This window comes from Vicugna pacos, unplaced genomic scaffold (assembly GCF_048564905.1).
Source record: "Vicugna pacos unplaced genomic scaffold, VicPac4 scaffold_20, whole genome shotgun sequence".
Classification (NCBI taxonomy): domain Eukaryota; kingdom Metazoa; phylum Chordata; class Mammalia; order Artiodactyla; family Camelidae; genus Vicugna; species Vicugna pacos.
In genome coordinates this window covers 86,973,781-86,993,004 of record NW_027328741.1, presented here as the reverse complement: position 1 = coordinate 86,993,004, position 19,224 = coordinate 86,973,781, and positions in this window count along the sequence as shown.

Genomic DNA, 19,224 nt, shown 5'->3' with positions numbered 1-19,224 from the left:
CTGAATATAGAATTTTGAATATAGAATGTAGAACACAGAATTCAGAATATAGAATACATAATACTGAATATAGTATTTAGAACATGGAAAGCAGAACACAGAATTAAGAACATAGAATACGGTGTACTGAATATAAAATTAGAATATATAATGCAGAACACAGAATATAGAATATAGAATACTGAATGCAGTATATAGAATACAGTATATAGAATGAAGAACACACAATATATAAAATGGAATAGAAAATATAGAACCCTGAATTTAGAACATGGAATGCAGAACACAGAATTCACAATATAGAATACAGAATACTGAAGATATAATTTAGAATATATAATTTAGAACACAGATTATAGATTATAGAATATGGAATGCAAAATATAGAATGTAGAATATAGAATGAAGAACACAAAATATAGAATATATAAAAGAAAATATAGAACCCAGAATTTAGAAATGGAATGCAGAACACAGAATTTAGAATATAGAATACAGAATACTGAATATAGTATTTAGAACATATAATGCAGAATACAGAATTTAGAATATACAATACAGAATGCTGAATATAGTATTTAGAACATGGAAAGCAGAACACAGAATTAAGAATATAGAATACGGAATATTGAATATAGAAATTAGAATATTGAATGTATAACAAAGATAATAGAATATAGAATACTGAATACAGAATATTGAATACAGAGTATAGAATGTAGAAGACAGAATATAGGATATGGAAAATAGAATACAGAAGCCAGAATTTAGAACATGGAATGCAGAACACAGAATTTAGATTATACAATACACAATACTGAATACAGTATTTAGAATATAGAACGCAGAACACAGAATTAAGAATATAGAATACATAATACTGAATAAGAAATTAGAACATGGAATGAAGAATACAGAATTTAGAATATAGATTAGAGAATACAGAATATAGAATTTAGCTTATAGAATGTAGATCACAGAATATAGAATATAGAATACCGAATGCCGAATATAGAATGTAGAATATAGAATGAAGAACACACAATATAGAATATAGAATAGAAAATATAGAACCCAGAATGTAGAACATGGAATGCAGAACACAGAATTCACAATATAGAATGCAGAATACTGAAGTTAGTATTTAGAATATAGAATGTAGAACACAGAATATAGAATATAGAATATGGAATGCAGAATATAGAATGTAGAATATAGAATGAAGAACAGAAAACATAGAATAAATAAAGGAAAATATAGAACCCAGAATTTAGAAATGGAATGCAGAACACAGAATTTAGAATATAGAATACAGAATACTGAATATAGAATTTAGAATATACAATGTAGGATACAGCATATAGTATATAGAATACGGAATACAGTATATTTTATGTAGAATATAGAATGAATAAACAAAATATAGGATATACATTAGAGAATATAGAAGCCAGAATTTAGAAGATGAAAGGCAAAGGATTTAGAATATTGAATACAGAATACTGAATATAGAATTTAGAATATAGAATGTAGAACACAAAATAGAGAATATATAAAAGAGAATGTAGAACGTAGAAATTAGTAATGAAATGCAGAACACAGAATTTAGAATACAGAATACTGAATATAGTATTTAGAACATGGAATACAGAACACAGAATATAGTATATAGAATAAAGAATACTGAATAAAGGATTTAGAAAATAGAATGTAGAACATAGAATATAGAGTATAGAAAATAGAATATAGAAGCCAGAATTTAGAACATGGAATGCAGAACACAGAATTTAGAATATTGAATACAGAATACTGAATATAGAATTTGCAATACAGAATATACAACACAGAATATAGAATATAGAAAATGAATTCAGAATATAGAATTTTGAATATAGAATGTAGAACACAGAATTCAGAATATAGAATACATAATACTGAATATAGATTTTTGAATATAGAATGTAGAACACAGAATTCAGAATATAGAATACAGAATACTGAATATAGTATTTAGAACATGGAAAGCAGAACACAGAATTAAGAACATAGAATATGGTGTACTGAATATAAAATTAGAATATATAACGCAGAACACAGAATATAGAATATAGAATACTGAATGCAGTATATAGAATACAGTATATAGAATGAAGAACACACAATATATAAAATGGAATAGAAAATATAGAAACCTGAATTTAGAACATGGAATGCAGAACACAGAATTCACAATATAGAATACAGAATACTGAAGATATAATTTAGAATATATAATTTAGAACACAGATTATAGATTATAGAATATGGAATGCAAAATATAGAATGTAGAATATAGAATGAAGAACACAAAATATAGAATATATTAAAGGAAATATAGAACCCAGAATTTAGAAATGGAATGCAGAATACAGAATTTAGAATATAGAATACAGAATGCTGAATATAGTATTTAGAACATGGAAAGCAGAACACAGAATTAAGAATATAGAATACGGAATATTGAATATAGAAATTAGAATATTGAATGTATAACACAGATAATAGAATTTAGAATACTGAATACAGAATATTGAATACAGAGTATAGAATGTAGAAGACAGAATATAGGATATGGAAAATAGAATACAGAAGCCAGAATTTAGAACATGGAATGCAGAACACAGAATTTATATTATACAATACAGAATACTGAATATATTATTTAGAATATAGAATGCAGAACACAGAATTAAGAATATAGAATACATAATACTGAATAAGAAATTAGAACATGGAATGAAGAATACAGAATTTAGAATATAGATTAGAGAATACTGAATATAGAATTTAGCTTATAGAATGTAGATCACAGAATATAGAATATAGAATACCGAATGCAGAATATAGAATGTAGAATATAGAATGAAGAACACAGAATATAGAGTTAGAAAAGAGAATATAGAATCCAGAATTTAGAACATGGAATGCAGAATACAGAATATAGAATATAGAATACAGAATACTAAATATAGAATTTAGCAAAAGAATTTAGAACACTGAATATAGAATATAGCATACGGAATGCAGAATATAGACTTTGGAATATAGAATGAAGAACACAAATAATAGAATATATAAAAGTGAATATAGAAACCAGAATTTAGAAATGGAATGCAGAACACAGAATTTAGTATATAGAATATAGAATACTGAATATAGTATTTAGAACATAGAATGCAGAACACAGAATTAAGAATATAGCATACAGAATACTGAATATACAATTTAACATATGGAATGCAGAACACAGAATTTAGAATATAGAATACGCAATACAGACTATAGAATATAGAATATAGAATGAAGACCACAAAATATAGAATATATAAAAGAGAAAATAGTACCAAAAATTTTGAGATGGAATGCAGAAAAGAGAATTTAGAATATAGAATACAGAATACTGAATATAGAATTTAGAATATAGAAAGTACACCACAGAATTCAGAATATACAATACAGAATACTGAATATAGCATTTAGAATACAGAATATAGAACACAGCATATAGAATATAGAAACGGAATTCATAATATAGAATGTAGAATATAGAATGAAGAACACAAGTTATAGAGTATAGATTAGAGAATATAGAAGCCAGAATTTAGAATATGGAATGCAGAACACAGAATTTAGAATATAGAATACACAATAATGAACATAGAATTTAGAATATAGAATGTAGAGCACAGAATATAGAATATAGAATACGGAATGAAGGATAGAGTTTACAGAATATAGAATGTAGACACAGAATATAGAATATGGAAAACAGAATTCAAAACCAAGAATTTAGAAAATAGAATGCAGAACACATAATTTGGAATATACAATACAGAATATTGTATATAAAATTTAGAATATGGAATGCACAACACAGAATTTAGAATAGAGAATAGAGAATACTGGAGATAGTATATAATATATAGAATGTAGAACCCATAATATAGAATATAGAATACAGACTATAGAATTTAGAATATATAATGAAGAACACACAGTATAGAATATAGAATAGAAGATATAGAACCCAGAATTTAGAACATGGAATGCAGAACACAAAATTCACAATATAGAATACAGAATACTGAAGATAGAATTAAGAATATAGATTGTAGAACACAGAATATAGAATACAGAATATGGAATGCAGAATATAGGATGTAGAATATAGAATGAAGAACAGAAAATATAGAATATATAAAAGAAATTATAGAACCCAGAATTTCGAAATGGAATGCAGAACACAGAATTGACAATATAGAATACAGAATACTGAATATAGAATATAGAACATATAATGCAAAACACATAATTTAGAATATTGAATACAGAATACTGAATATAGAAATTAGAATATACAATGTAGGATACAGCATATAGTATATAGAATACGGAATACAGTATATTTAATGTAGAATATAGAATGAATAAAACAAAATATAGTATATAGATTAGAGAATATAGAAGCCAGAATTTAGAACATGGAATGCAGTACACAGAATTTAGAATATTGAATACAGAATACTGAATATAGAATTTAGAATACAGAATATAGAACACAGAATATAGAATATAGAAAATGAATGCAGAATATAAAATGTAGGATATAGAACGAAGAACACGAAATATTGAATATATAAAAAAGGATATAAAATCTAGAAATTATTAATGGAATGCCAAACACAGAATTTAGAATATAGAATACGGAATACTGAATAGAGAATTTAGAATATATAATGCAGAACACAGAATATAGAATATAGAATACTGAATGCAGAATATAGAATACAGTATATAGAATGAAGAACACACAATATAAAATATAGAATAGAAAATATAGAATCCAGAATTTAGAACACGGAATGCAGAATACAGAATTTAGAATATAGAATACAGATTGCTGAATATAGTATTTAGAATATAGAACGCAGAACACAGAATTAAGAATATAGTATACATAATACTGAATAAGAAATTAGAACATGGAATGAAGAACACAGAATTTAGAATATAGATTAGGGAATACTGAATATAGAATTCAGCTTATAGAATGTAGAACACAGAATATAGAATATAGAATACGCAATGCAGAATATAGAATGTAGAATATAGAATGAAGAACACACAATATAGAATATAGAATAGAAAATATAGAACCCAGAATGTAGAACATGGAATGCAGAACACAGAATTCACAATATAGAATACAGAATACTGAAGATAGTATTTAGAATATAGAATGTAGAACACAGAATATAGAATATAGAATATGGAATGCAGAATATAGAATGCAGAATATAGAATGAAGAACAGAAAACATAGAATATATAAAAGAAAATATAGAACCCAGAATTTAGAAATGGAATGCAGAACACAGAATTTATAATATAGAATACAGAATACTGAATATAGAATTTAGAACATATAATGCAGAACACATAATTTAGAATATAGAACACAGAATACTGAATATAGAATTTAGAATATATAATACAGAATACTGAATATAGAATTTAGAATATACAATGTAGGATACAGCATATAGTATATAGAATACGGAATACAGTATATTTTATGTAGAATATAGAATGAATAACACAAAATATAGGATATACATTAGAGAATATAGAAGCCAGAATTTAGAAGATGAAATGCAAAGGATTTAGACTATTGAATACAGAAAACTGAATATAGAATTTAGAATATAGAATGTAGAACACAAAATAGAGAATATATAAAAGAGAATGTAGAACGTAGAAATTAGTAATGAAATGCAGAACACAGAATTTAGAATACAGAATACTGAATATAGTATTTAGAACATGGAATGCAGAACACAGAATATAGAATATAGAATAAGGAATACTGAATAAAGGATTTAGAATATAGAATGTAGAACATAGAATATAGAGTGTAGAAAATAGAATTTAGAAGCCAGAATTTAGAACATGGAATGCAGAACACAGAATTTAGAATATTGAATACAGAATACTGAATATAGAATTTACAATACAGAATATAGAACACAGAATATTGAATATAGAAAATGAATTCAGAATATAGAATTTTGAATATAGAATGTAGAACACAGAATTCAGAATATAGAATACAGAATACTGAATATAGAATTTTGAATATAGAATGTAGAACACAGAATTCAGAATATAGAATACATAATACTGAATATAGTATTTAGAACATGGAAAGCAGAACACAGAATTAAGAACATAGAATACGGTGTACTGAATATAAAATTAGAATATATAATGCAGAACACAGAATATAGAATATAGAATACTGAATGCAGTATATAGAATACAGTATATAGAATGAAGAACACACAATATATAAAATGGAATAGAAAATATAGAACCCTGAATTTAGAACATGGAATGCAGAACACAGAATTCACAATATAGAATACAGAATACTGAAGATATAATTTAGAATATATAATTTAGAACACAGATTATAGATTATAGAATATGGAAAGCAAAATATAGAATGTAGAATATAGAATGAAGAACACAAAATATAGAATATATAAAAGAAAATATAGAACCCAGAATTTAGAAATGGAATGCAGAACACAGAATTTAGAATATAGAATACAGAATACTGAATATAGTATTTAGAACATATAATGCAGAATACAGAATTTAGAATATACAATACAGAATGCTGAATATAGTATTTAGAACATGGAAAGCAGAACACAGAATTAAGAATATAGAATACGGAATATTGAATATAGAAAATAGAATATTGAATGTATAACAAAGATAATAGAATATAGAATACTGAATACAGAATATTGAATACAGAGTATAGAATGTAGAAGACAGAATATAGGATATGGAAAATAGAATACAGAAGCCAGAATTTAGAACATGGAATGCAGAACACAGAATTTAGATTATACAATACACAATACTGAATACAGTATTTAGAATATAGAACGCAGAACACAGAATTAAGAATATAGAATACATAATACTGAATAAGAAATTAGAACATGGAATGAAGAATACAGAATTTAGAATATAGATTAGAGAATACTGAATATAGAATTTAGCTTATAGAATGTAGATCACAGAATATAGAATATAGAATACCGAATGCAGAATATAGAATGTAGAATATAGAATGAAGAACACACAATATAGAATATAGAATAGAAAATATAGAACCCAGAATGTAGAACATGGAATGCAGAACACAGAATTCACAATATAGAATGCAGAATACTGAAGATAGTATTTAGAATATAGAATGTAGAACACAGAATATAGAATATAGAATATGGAATGCAGAATATAGAATGTAGAATATAGAATGAAGAACAGAAAACATAGAATAAATAAAGGAAAATATAGAACCCAGAATTTAGAAATGGAATGCAGAACACAGAATTTAGAATATAGAATACAGAATACTGAATATAGAATTTAGAATATACAATGTAGGATACAGCATATAGTATATAGAATACGGAATACAGTATATTTTATGTAGAATATAGAATGAATAAAACAAAATATAGGATATACATTAGAGAATATAGAAGCCAGAATTTAGAAGATGAAAGGCAAAGGATTTAGAATATTGAATACAGAATACTGAATATAAAATTTAGAATATAGAATGTAGAACACAAAATAGAGAATATATAAAAGAGAATGTAGAACGTAGAAATTAGTAATGAAATGCAGAACACAGAAATTAGAATACAGAATACTGAATATAGTATTTAGAACATGGAATACAGAACACAGAATATAGTATATAGAATAAAGAATACTGAATAAAGGATTTAGAAAATAGAATGTAGAACATAGAATATAGAGTATAGAAAATAGAATATAGAAGCCAGAATTTAGAACATGGAATGCAGAACACAGAATTTAGAATATTGAATACACAATACTGAATATAGAATTTACAATACAGAATATAGAACACAGTATATAGAATATAGAAAATGAATTCAGAATATAGAATTTTGAATATAGAATGTAGAACACAGAACTCAGAATATAGAATACAGAATACTGAATATAGATTTTTGAATATAGAATGTAGAACACAGAATTCAGAATATAGAATACAGAATACTGAATATAGTATTTAGAACATGGAAAGCAGAACACAGAATTAAGAACATAGAATATGGTGTACTGAATATAAAATTAGAATATATAATGCAGAACACAGAATATAGAATATAGAATACTGAATGCAGTATATAGAATACAGTATATAGAATGAAGAACACACAATATATAAAATGGAATAGAAAATATAGAACCCTGAATTTAGAACATGGAATGCAGAACACAGAATTCACAATATAGAATACAGAATACTGAAGATATAATTTAGAATATATAATTTAGAACACAGATTATAGATTATAGAATATGGAATGCAAAATATAGAATGTAGAATATAGAATGAAGAACACAAAATATAGAATATATAAAAGAAAATATAGAACCCAGAATTTAGAAATGGAATGCAGAACACAGAATTTAGAATATAGAATACATAATACTGAATATAGTATTTAGAACATATAATGCAGAATACAGAATTTAGAATATACAATACAGAATGCTGAATATAGTATTTAGAACATGGAAAGCAGAACACAGAATTAAGAATATAGAATACGGAATATTGAATATAGAAATTAGAATATTGAATGTATAACAAAGATAATACAATATAGAATACTGAATACAGAATATTGAATACAGAGTATAGAATGTAGAAGACAGAATACAGGATATGGAAAATAGAATACAGAAGCCAGAATTTAGAACATGGAATGCAGAACACAGAATTTAGATTATACAATACAGAATACTGAATACAGTATTTAGAATATAGAACGCAGAACACAGAATTAAGAATATAGAATACATAATACTGAATAAGAAATTAGAACATGGAATGCAGAATACAAAATATAGAATATAGAATACAGAATACTAAATATAGAATTTAGCAAAAGAATTTAGAACACTGAATATAGAATATAGCATACGGAATGCAGAATATAGACTTTGGAATATAGAATGAAGAACACAAATAATAGAATATATAAAAGAGAATATAGAAACCAGAATTTAGAAATGGAATGCAGAACACAGAATTTAGTATATAGAATATAGAATACTGAATATAGTATTTAGAACATAGAATGCAGAACACAGAATTAAGAATATAGCATACAGAATACTGAATATACAATTTAACATATGGAATGCAGAACACAGAATTTAGAATATAGAATACGCAATACAGACTATAGAATATAGAATATAGAATGAAGACCACAAAATATAGAATATATAAAAGAGAAAATAGTACCAAAAATTTTGAGATGGAATGCAGAACAGAGAATTTAGAATATAGAATACAGAATACTGAATATAGAATTTAGAATATAGAAAGTACACCACAGAATTCAGAATATACAATACAGAATACTGAATATAGCATTTAGAATACAGAATATAGAACACAGCATATAGAATATAGAAACGGAATTCATAATATAGAATGTAGAATATAGAATGAAGAACACAAGTTATAGAGTATAGATTAGAGAATATAGAAGCCAGAATTTAGAATATGGAATGCAGAACACAGAATTTAGAATATAGAATACACAATAATGAACATAGAATTTAGAATATAGAATGTAGAGCACAGAATATAGAATATAGAATACGGAATGAAGGATAAAGTTTACAGAATATAGAATGTAGACACAGAATATAGAATATGGAAAACAGAATTCAAAACCAAGAATTTAGAAAATAGAATGCAGAACACAGAATTTGGAATATACAATACAGAATATTGTATATAAAATTTACAATATGGAATGCAGAACACAGAATTTAGAATATAGAATAGAGAATACTGGAGATAGTATATAATATATAGAATGTAGAACCCATAATATAGAATATAGAATACAGACTATAGAATTTAGAATATATAATGAAGAACACACAATATAGAATATAGAATAGAAAATATAGAACCCAGAATTTAGAACATGGAATGCAGAACACAAAATTCACAATATAGAATACAGAATACTGAAGATAGAATTAAGAATATAGATTGTAGAACACAGAATATAGAATACAGAATATGGAATGCAGTATATAGGATGTAGAATATAGAATGAAGAACAGAAAATATAGAATATATAAAAGAAATTATAGAACCCAGAATTTCGAAATGGAATGCAGAACACAGAATTGACAATATAGAATACAGAATACTGAATATAGAATATAGAACATATAATGCAGAACACATAATTTAGAATATAGAATACAGAATACTGAATATAGAATTTAGAATATATAATACAGAATACTGAATATAGAAATTAGAATATACAATGTAGGATACAGCATATAGTATATAGAATACGGAATACAGTATATTGAATATAGAATATAGAATGAATAAAACAAAATATAGAATATATATTAGAGAATATAGAAGCCAGAATTTAGAACATGGAATGCGGAACACAGAATTTAGAATATTGAATACAGAATACTGAATATAGAATTTACAATACAGAATATAGAACACAGAATATAGAATATAGAAAATGAATTCAGAATATAGAATTTTGAATAAAGAATGCAGAACACAGAAATCAGAATATAGAATAAATAATACTGAATATAGAATTTTGAATATAGAATGTAGAACACAGAATTCAGAATATAGAATACAGAATACTGAATATAGTATTTAGAACATTGAAAGCAGAACACAGAATAAAGAACATAGAATACGGTGTACTGAATATAAAATTAGAATATATAATGCAGAACACAGAATATAGAATATAGAATACTGAATGCAGTATATAGAATACAGTATATAGAATGAAGAACACACAATATATAAAATGGAATACAAAATATAGAACCCTGAATTTAGAACATGGAATGCAGAACACAGAATTCACAATATAGAACACAGAATACTGAAGATATAATTTAGAATATATAATTTAGAACACAGATTATAGATTATAGAATATGGAATGCAAAATTTAGAATGCAGAATATAGAATGAAGAACACAAAATATAGAATATATACAAGAAAATATAGAACCCAGAATTTAGAAATGGAATGCAGAACACAGAATTGAGAATATAGAATACAGAATACTGAATATAATATTTAGAATATATAATGCAGAATACAGAATTTAGAATATAGAATACAGAATGCTGAATATAGTATTTAGAACATGGAAAGCAGAACACAGAATTAAGAATATATAATACGGAATACTGAATATAGAAATTAGAATATTGAATGTATAACACAGATAATAGAATATAGAATACTGAATACAGAATATTGAATACAGAGTATAGAATGTAGAAGACAGAATATAGGATATGGAAAATGGAATACAGAAGCCAGAATTTAGAACATGGAATGCAGAACACAGAATTAAGATTTTACAATACAGAATACTGAATACAGTATTTAGAATATAGAACGCAGAACACAGAATTAAGAATATAGAATACATAATACTGAATAAGAAATTAGAACATGGAATGAAGAATACAGAATTTAGAATATAGATTAGAGAATACTGAATATAGAATTTAGCTTATAGAATGTAGATCCCAGAATATAGAATATAGAATACCGAATGCAGAATATAGAATGTAGAATATAGAATGAAGAACACAGAATATAGAGTTAGAAAAGAGAATATAGAATCCAGAATTTAGAACATGGTATGCAGAATACAGAATATAGAATATCGAATACAGAATACTAAATATAGAATTTAGCAAATAGAATTTAGAACACTGAATATAGAATATAGCATACGGAATGCAGAATATAGACTTTGTAATATAGAATGAAGAACACAAATAATAGAATATATAAAAGAGAATATAGAAACCAGAATTTAGAAATAGAATGCAGAACACAGAATTTAGTATATAGAATATAGAATACTGAATATAGTATTTAGAACATAGAATGCAGAACACAGAATTAAGAATATAGAATACAGAATACTGAATATAGAATTTAACATATGGAATGCAGAACACAGAATTTAGAATATAGAATACGCAACACAGAATATAGAATATAGAATATAGAATAAAGACCACAAAATATAGAATATATAAAAGAGAATATAGTACCAAAAATTTTGAGATGGAATGCAGAACAGAGAATTTAGAATATAGAATACAGAATACTGAATATAAAATTTAGAATATAGAAAGTACAGCACAGAATTCAGAATATACAATACAGAATACTGAATATAGTATTTAGAATACAGAATATAGAACACAGAATATAGAATATAGAAACGGAATTCATAATATAGAATGTAGAATATAGAATGAAGAACACAAGTTATAGAGTATAGATTAGAGAATATAGAAGCCAGAATTTAGAATATGGAATGCAGAACACAGAAATTAGAATATAGAATACAGAATACTGAATATAGAATTTAGAATATAGAATGTAGAGCACAGAATATAGAATATAGAATACGGAATGAAGCATATAGTATACAGAATATAGAATGTAGAAACAGAATATAGAATATGGAAAACAGAATTCAAAACCAAGAATTTAGAAAATAGAATGCAGAACACAGAATTTGGAATATACAATACAGAATATTGTATATAAAATTTAGAATATGGAATGCACAATACAGAATTTAGAATAGAGAATAGAGAATACTGGAGATAGTATATAATATATAGAATGTAGAACCCATAATATAGAATATAGAATACAGACTATAGAATTTAGAATATATAATGAAGAACACACAATATAGAATATAGAATAGAAAATATAGAACCCAGAATTTAGAACATGGAATGCAGAACACAAAATTCACAATATAGAATACAGAATACTGAAGATAGAATTAAGAATATAGATTGTAGAACACAGAATATAGAATATAGAATATGGATTGCAGAATATAGGATGTAGAATATAGAATGAAGAACAGAAAATATAGAATATATAAAAGAAATTATAGAACCCAGAATTTAGAAATGGAATGCAGAACAGATAATTCACAATATAGAATACAGAACACTGAAGATAGAATTTAGAATATAGAATGCAGAACACAGAATATAGAATATAGAATATGGAATGCAGATTATAGGATGTAGAATATAGAATGAAGAACAGAAAATATAGAATATATAAAAGAAAATATAGAACACAGAATTTAGAAATGGAATGCAGAACACAGAATTTAGAATATAGAATACAGAATACTGAATATAGAATATAGAACATATAATGCAGAACACATAATTAAGAATATAGAATACAGAATACTGAATATAGAAATTAGAATATACAATGTAGGATACAGCATATAGTATATAGAATACGGAATACAGTATATTGAATGTAGAATATAGAATGAATAAAACAAAATATAGAATATAGATTAGAGAATATAGAAGCCAGAATTTAGAACATGGAATGCAGTACACAGAATTTAGAATATTGAATACAGAATACTGAATATAGAATTTAGGATACAGAATATAGAACACAGAATATAGAATATAGAAAATGAATGCAGAATATAAAATGTAGGATATAGAACGAAGAACACGAAATATTGAATATATAAAAAAGGATATAAAATCTAGAAATTTTTAATGGAATGCCAAACACAGAATTTAGAATATAGAATACGGAATACTGAATAGAGAATTTAGAATATATAATGCAGAACACAGAATATAGAATATAGAATACTGAATGCAGAATATAGAATACAGTATATAGAATGAAGAACACACAATATAAAATATAGAATAGAAAATATAGAATCCAGAATTTAGAACATGGAATGCAGAATACAGAATTTAGAATATAGAATACAGATTGCTGAATATAGTATTTAGAATATAGAACGCAGAACACAGAATTAAGAATATAGTATACATAATACTGAATAAGAAATTAGAACATGGAATGAAGAACACAGAATTTAGAATATAGATTAGGGAATACTGAATATAGAATTCAGCTTATAGAATGTAGAACACAGAATATAGAATATAGAATACGCAATGCAGAATATAGAATGTAGAATATAGAATGAAGAACACACAATATAGAATATAGAATAGAAAATATAGAACCCAGAATGTAGAACATGGAATGCAGAACACAGAATTCACAATATAGAATACAGAATACTGAAGATAGTATTTAGAATATAGAATGTAGAACACAGAATATAGAATATAGAATATGGAATGCAGAATATAGAAAGTAGAATATAGAATGAAGAACAGAAAACATAGAATTTATAAAAGAAAATATAGAACCCAGAATTTAGAAATGGAATGCAGAACACAGAATTTATAATATAGAATACAGAATACTGAATATAGAATTTAGAACATATAATGTAGAACACATAATTTAGAATATAGAACACAGAATACTGAATATAGAATTTAGAATATATAATACAGAATACTGAATATAGAATTTAGAATATACAAAGTAGGATACAGCATATAGTATATAGAATATGGAATACAGTATATTTTATGTAGAATATAGAATGAATAACACAAAATATAGGATATACATTAGAGAATATAGAAGCCAGAATTTAGAAGATGAAATGCAAAGGATTTAGACTATTGAATACAGAAAACTGAATATAGAATTTAGAATATAGAATGTAGAACACAAAATAGAGAATATATAAAAGAGAATGTAGAACGTAGAAATTAGTAATGAAATGCAGAACACAGAATTTAGAATACAGAATACTGAATATAGTATTTAGAACATGGAATGCAGAACACAGAATATAGTATATAGAATAAGGAATACTGAATAAAGGATTTAGAATATAGAATGTAGAACATAGAATATAGAGTGTAGAAAATAGAATATAGAAGCCAGAATTTAGAACATGGAATGCAGAACACAGAATTTAGAATATTGAATACACAATACTGAATATAGAATTTACAATACAGAATATAGAACACAGAATATTGAATATAGAAAATGAATTCAGAATATAGAATTTTGAATATAGAATGTAGAACACAGAATTCAGAATATAGAATACAGAATACTGAATATAGAATTTTGAATATAGAATGTAGAACACAGAATTCAGAATATAGAATACATAATACTGAATATAGTATTTAGAACATGGAAAGCAGAACACAGAATTAAGAACATAGAATACGGTGTACTGAATATAAAATTAGAATATATAATGCAGAACACAGAATATAGAATATAGAATACTGAATGCAGTATATAGAATACAGTATATAGAATGAAGAACACACAATATATAAAATGGAATAGAAAATATAGAACCCTGAATTTAGAACATGGAATGCAGAACACAGAATTCACAATATAGAATACAGAATACTGAAGATATAATTTAGAATATATAATTTAGAACACAGATTATAGATTATAGAATATGGAATGCAAAATATAGAATGTAGAATATAGAATGAAGAACACAAAATATAGAATATATAAAAGAAAATATAGAACCCAGAATTTAGAAATGGAATGCAGAACACAGAATTTAGAATATAGAATACAGAATACTGAATATAGTATTTAGAACATATAATGCAGAATACAGAATTTAGAATATACAATACAGAATGCTGAATATAGTATTTAGAACATGGAAAGCAGAACACAGAATTAAGAATATAGAATACGGAATATTGAATATAGAAATTAGAATATTGAATGTATAACAAAGATAATAGAATATAGAATACTGAATACAGAATATTGAATACAGAGTATAGAATGTAGAAGACAGAATATAGGATATGGAAAATAGAATACAGAAGCCAGAATTTAGAACATGGAATGCAGAACACAGAATTTAGATTATACAATACACAATACTGAATACAGTATTTAGAATATAGAACGCAGAACACAGAATTAAGAATATAGAATACATAATACTGAATAAGAAATTAGAACATGGAATGAAGAATACAGAATTTAGAATATAGATTAGAGAATACAGAATATAGAATTTAGCTTATAGAATGTAGATCACAGAATATAGAATATAGAATACCGAATGCAGAATATAGAATGTAGAATATAGAATGAAGAACACACAATATAGAATATAGAATAGAAAATATAGAACCCAGAATGTAGAACATGGAATGCAGAACACAGAATTCACAATATAGAATGCAGAATACTGAAGATAGTATTTAGAATATAGAATGTAGAACACAGAATATAGAATATAGAATATGGAATGCAGAATATAGAATGTAGAATATAGAATGAAGAACAGAAAACATAGAATAAATAAAGGAAAATATAGAACCCAGAATTTAGAAATGGAATGCAGAACACAGAATTTAGAATATAGAATACAGAATACTGAATATAGAATTTAGAATATACAATGTAGGATACAGCATATAGTATATAGAATACGGAATACAGTATATTTTATGTAGAATATAGAATGAATAAAACAAAATATAGGATATACATTAGAGAATATAGAAGCCAGAATTTAGAAGATGAAAGGCAAAGATTTAGAATATTGAATACAGAATACTGAATATAGAATTTAGAATATAGAATGTAGAACACAAAATAGAGAATATATAAAAGAGAATGTAGAACGTAGAAATTCGTAATGAAATGCAGAACACAGAATTTAGAATACAGAATACTGAATATAGTATTTAGAACATGGAATACAGAACACAGAATATAGTATATAGAATAAAGAATACTGAATAAAGGGTTTAGAAAATAGAATGTAGAACATAGAATATAGAGTATAGAAAATAGAATATAGAAGCCAGAATTTAGAACATGGAATGCAGAACACAGAATTTAGAATATTGAATACAGAATACTGAATATAGAATTTACAATACAGAATATACAACACAGAATATAGAATATAGAAAATGAATTCAGAATATAGAATTTTGAATATAGAATGTAGAACACAGAATTCAGAATATAGAATACATAATACTGAATATAGATTTTTGAATATAGAATGTAGAACACAGAATTCAGAATATAGAATACAGAATACTGAATATAGTATTTAGAACATGGAAAGCAGAACACAGAATTAAGAACATAGAATATGGTGTACTGAATATAAAATTAGAATATATAACGCAGAACACAGAATATAGAATATAGAATACTGAATGCAGTATATAGAATACAGTATATAGAATGAAGAACACACAATATATAAAATGGAATAGAAAATATAGAACCCTGAATTTAGAACATGGAATGCAGAACACAGAATTCACAATATAGAATACAGAATACTGAAGATATAATTTAGAATATATAATTTAGAACACAAATTATAGATTATAGAATATGGAATGCAAAATATAGAATGTAGAATATAGAATGAAGAACACAAAATATAGAATATATTAAAGGAAATATAGAACCCAGAATTTAGAAATGGAATGCAGAACACAGAATTTAGAATATAGAATACAGAATACTGAATATAGTATTTAGAACATATAATGCAGAATACAGAATTTAGAATATAGAATACAGAATGCTGAATATAGTATTTAGAACATGGAAAGCAGAACACAGAATTAAGAATATAGAATACGGAATATTGAATATAGAAATTAGAATATTGAATGTATAACACAGATAATAGAATTTAGAATACTGAATACAGAATATTGAATACAGAGTATAGAATGTAGAAGACAGAATATAGGATATGGAAAATAGAATACAGAAGCCAGAATTTAGAACGTGGAATGCAGAACACAGAATTTAGATTATACAATACAGAATACTGAATATATTATTTAGAATATAGAATGCAGAACACAGAATTAAGAATATAGAATACATAATACTGAATAAGAAATTAGAACATGGAATGAAGAATACAGAATTTAGAATATAGATTAGAGAATACTGAATATAGAATTTAGCTTATAGAATGTAGATCACAGAATATAGAATATAGAATACCGAATGCAGAATATAGAATGTAGAATATAGAATGAAGAACACAGAATATAGAGTTAGAAAAGAGAATATAGAATCCAGAATTTAGAACATGGAATGCAGAATACAGAATATAGAATATAGAATACAGAATACTAAATATAGAATTTAGCAAAAGAATTTAGAACACTGAATATAGAATATAGCATACGGAATGCAGAATATAGACTTTGGAATATAGAATGAAGAACACAAATAATAGAATATATAAAAGAGAATATAGAAACCAGAATTTAGAAATGGAATGCAGAACACAGAATTTAGTATATAGAATATAGAATACTGAATATAGTATTTAGAACATAGAATGCAGAACACAGAATTAAGAATATAGCATACAGAATACTGAATATACAATTTAACATATGGAATGCAGAACACAGAATTTAGAATATAGAATACGCAATACAGACTATAGAATATAGAATATAGAATGAAGACCACAAAATATAGAATATATAAAAGAGAAAATAGTACCAAAAATTTTGAGATGGAATGCAGAACAGAGAATTTAGAATATAGAATACAGAATACTGAATATAGAATTTAGAATATAGAAAGTACACCACAGAATTCAGAATATACAATACAGAATACTGAATATAGCATTTAGAATACAGAATATAGAACACAGCATATAGAATATAGAAACGGAATTCATAATATAGAATGTAGAATATAGAATGAAGAACACAAGTTATAGAGTATAGATTAGAGAATATAGAAGCCAGAATTTAGAATATGGAATGCAGAACACAGAATTTAGAATATAGAATACACAATAATGAACATAGAATTTAGAATATAGAATGTAGAGCACAGAATATAGAATATAGAATACGGAATGAAGGATAGAGTTTACAGAATATAGAATGTAGACACAGAATATAGAATATGGAAAACAGAATTCAAAACCAAGAATTTAGAAAATAGAATGCAGAACACAGAATTTGGAATATACAATACAGAATATTGTATATAAAATTTAGAATATGGAATGCACAACACAGAATTTAGAATAGAGAATA